This window comes from Etheostoma spectabile, chromosome 6, assembly GCF_008692095.1.
Source record: "Etheostoma spectabile isolate EspeVRDwgs_2016 chromosome 6, UIUC_Espe_1.0, whole genome shotgun sequence".
Lineage (NCBI taxonomy): Eukaryota > Metazoa > Chordata > Actinopteri > Perciformes > Percidae > Etheostoma > Etheostoma spectabile.
Genome location: NC_045738.1, coordinates 15,652,750 through 15,656,596, shown reverse-complemented (window position 1 = coordinate 15,656,596; position 3,847 = coordinate 15,652,750). Strand labels below are relative to the sequence as shown.

Sequence of the window (3,847 nt, the reverse complement as noted above, 5' to 3'; positions counted from 1 at the left end):
CATGATTGTTAATTACAAATTACAGGTTGGTATACCGTCTTTAGTATTTATTTGATCTCTTTTTAAATGATGAAACGCTTGGCCTGATTTGTCTCTGTTAGTGTCTTGTTTAGAAGTCATATTACTTCCCTTTTTAATGTGATACAGGAATTAACTCACAATACGAAGAGTGAGCATTATCTGGCACATCTTTCTAACCTAAAGCCCACTTGCTTATGTTTAGGATGAAATCATTTCCTTGTTAAAAACAGTTATACTGTTGCACCTAAAGTGTCAACAGGAAGTTATTAGAGAAACGGTGATGCCTTATAAGGCAATATTTAAATGAATAATGATTTCTATTCATCTTTTCTGAGAACACAACTTAGAGATGTTGCACAATAATCCATTAAACCAAAAGAACATGATGTTACAAATATAGACGGCTTTCAAAAACGCTGCATGCAGTTTGAATTAAGATCTATGATTTGGAAACAATGTTTTTCATGTAGGTATTTAACACCTAAACAATTACTGGAGTTGTTTTTTCGAATAAACTAATGATCAAAAAAATGACAACTGCTAACAACTAGCTTTGTCAACTGGCCAGATATTAACCAGTTATACTTAACTCACATGCACACACATTTCATGTGTATGCATTATAATGTTGAAGGATAGTTAGTAGATAGGATGTTGGTGTTGTTGTTGATGACATTTTCTAATTTCACTATATATGGTACTTCCCCTTTCCTAAGTGTCTCAACCCTTCACAGTCGCAAATATGGTCTAAAAAAGACATTCAGTGTCAAAGTTGCACATTAACAACGTGATATATTTGATATACTGTACCTGGACACATATTTTAGAAATTTTAGCTCCTAATGTGGCAGTCTAATGAGAGCCAGCAGTGTCTAGAGAAACTTCCTGGAAACTTGCTTTAGCAAAAGAGGGAAGAAGTACAAAGGAAGAGGAAGAGTCAGAGCAGAGACATTCAGCAGAGACCAAGCGGAGAGAAGAGAGAGCAGCAGAATAAGATAAAAGAGGTAATAAAACATTACCTTGTTTTTAAAAAGTCTTTTTAGATTTACATTTTTATAATTTCTCTTGCTTGTAAACTAAGGTGTGCATGACTCAGAGTTTGTGGGATTGTAGATAGAGTGCTATAATAAAGTTTATTTAGCAGTTTATAGCAAAGATATACAAAGTTCTTGGAAATAAAACATTTGTGAGACTACAAGAGATGTTAGCCATATTTTCTAGTGTGAATACAAAAGGTGAGATGCAACATCCTGTATTAAATCTGTGCTGTCAACCACAGGGATGGTTCTTGTCCAGTTTCATAACCTGAACATTTGAATTTGTATAATGTTTGTGCCTCTAAAAGGAATAGAGACGCACTGTGCCAATCACGAACCAGGATGTTTGTTCTCATCTGGGCAACTCTACTCTTCTCGTGGAGACACGGGTATGCATCTTTATTATAATCTACTCATGATGCCAACAAAAATCAAATTGTTAGCAATAATTTGCCAAGTCAATGTCCTCATAACATTGCCCTTTGCATATAGTTATGTAATTGCACTGACTTCCAACAATAGTAAAAAAAAGAAAATGTTGATAATTAATTTCGTTGTATGTTCACGCTGCTGACAACAGCAGATGTATAAAAAAGACGAGTAGCCTTTCTTTCTTTATTATTAACTTGGTGTATTGTCAAAATGTTAATATCCTCTGTCCCTTTTTTTCTTTCACTGTTTTCATTTAACAGGTGCATCAGTGGAGGGAAAACCATTCTGTGATAAAGGATTCTGTATCACTCTTAGTGAAGGAGAATAACAGCAGAGGCTGGACTTGTGTTGTGATACCGTGTTCTTTCACCACCAGTGATGGCTTTACGCCCCAACATATAGTTTGGTACAAATGTGAACCATCCAAACCAAGATGTACTGACTCAGACATCATATTCCACACCAACAGAAAAACAACAAAACTCAGTCTGGGTTCAGAGGACGAGTGTCACTGTGGAGTGAGTGAGACGGGAATTGCAGCATCATCGTCAATGACATCACTGAGTCAGACTCTGGATCATATCAGTCAGAGTTTATCTTTTACTGAATCAGAAGACAGATGGATTTACTTCACTCTAAGAACAAATGTTTCTGTTAGAGGTATGAAGAGCTACAATAAATACAAATAAATGCTTTGAACTGCACAACATAGTTGGTGTATTTATCGTCTTAATGGAGCATGAAGTAATCTAATGTTTGGCATGTGGTGTCCTCTTACGGAAAACAATAAGAACTGCAGCTACAGCAGTTTCTGATTTAACTCAATACTTCAAAGTATCATCATCATGATCATGTCATTACTTTAAACCAAATTTAATTGAGTGATGACCTGTGGTCTATTCCCTGATTCCACTGATGGACTGCTGTTCCTTTAGATCTGACCCAGAAGCCCACAGTGATGTTCCTCCTCTGACAGAGGGACAGAGAGCACACTGAGCTGCACTGCTCCTGGTCTCTGCTCTGGATCTGATCCTGAAATCACCTGGACGTGGAGAGGAGCAGGAGAGAAGGACTCTCACATCCCAGGAAACATCACTGCTTTCAGGATGAGAATCTGACTGCTGTCACTCGGAGAACAGCTCAACCCTGACCTTTACTCTTCAGCGACACCACGGTACTAATGTCAGCTGTAAGGTCAGCTTCACAAACAACATCACTACAGAGGAGACTGGACTCTGGATGGGAACCTTCTCGCTGTGAGTAAACAACATATGAATGTACCGTACTTACTGTGTTGAATATAACATCGTCAAATTCATTCAAAATTTAGAAGAATTAGGGGCGTTAACCAATTTAATACAGTGTATTAATTTGTCTCATAGATGTGAAGGAAGTTAAAATCACTGGAATACAGTGTGAAGGAGGGTGAGACTTGAATATGACCTGTAGTGTTGAAAGTTTTCCTCCATTCTTAATCACCGGACTAAACGCTGCTCAAACAGAATCTTGAACAATGACACTGGAACAGCCACACTGTCATCCCTGACGTGACGGCAGAATTTTGGACAGTACATATGCACAGCAAAACATAAGGACAAACCGATTGATGAAAGAAGTAAACATAAGAGTGAAATGTAAGTACACAGTAAAACTGTTCTAGCACAGATGGTTTGCAGTTGTATTTTTCTTATGGGGTAATTGAAACTTGAACAGAGTACACCTTTTCCTAAATCTCCCTAAAAGCACGTTGATTAACTTTCTCATGTATTCTTAACTTTGCAAATGTATAAAATGCCTCATAGCTCAATGTAGATATCCTGAAATAAAACAAAAATGGTGGGTCCCATGTTATTAGGATCTGCAGCCTTTCCTGGGTTCATCCCTTTGTTCCCCCCCCCCCCATTCTGTTGTTCTGTTGTCTTTCTTCGTGTCTGTGTTTCTGTGGAGGCGGGGCGTGGGCCAATCTGCTTCCACTCACCTGCCAGTTCAATCAACCACCTCCAAGCCCTCAGCACTGATTGCAATCAACTCCTGCTGCAGTATTTTATGCAGTCTCACACTCCATTCCTTGCCAGTTTATGTTGTAACTGAAGCGGTAAACTCTTGCAATTCTTTTTTTCAAAATGTTCCTGTTTGCTTGTATTTTGCTCACTGCCTTTTGTACCTGTTGCTGACTTGTGCTCTGTTTGCTTCTTTACCCTGCCGTGCTCTACGGTGGTTATTAGAGAAACGGTGATGCCTTATAAGGCAATATTTAAATGAATAATGATTTCTATTCATCTTTTCTGAGAACACAACTTAGAGATGTTGCACAATAATCCATTAAACCAAAAGAACATGATGTTACAAATATAGAC

At 38.0% G+C, this 3,847-nt stretch overlaps 1 protein-coding gene and 1 pseudogene across 1 annotated transcript in view; both read left to right on the top strand.

Moving 5' to 3' along the window:
* The first annotated feature begins 1,222 nt into the window (after positions 1-1,222).
* Positions 1,223-3,847, top strand: part of LOC116690827 (sialic acid-binding Ig-like lectin 14) — a 4,998-nt pseudogene continuing 2,373 nt past the window's right edge.
* LOC116690435 (uncharacterized) overlaps positions 2,000-3,847 on the top strand; it is an 18,303-nt gene continuing 16,455 nt past the window's right edge. Inside the window, exon 1 of the mRNA XM_032517392.1 lies at positions 2,000-2,012. The gene's annotated coding sequence lies outside the window, so the exon portion shown is untranslated. The remainder of the gene's footprint in view (positions 2,013-3,847) is intronic.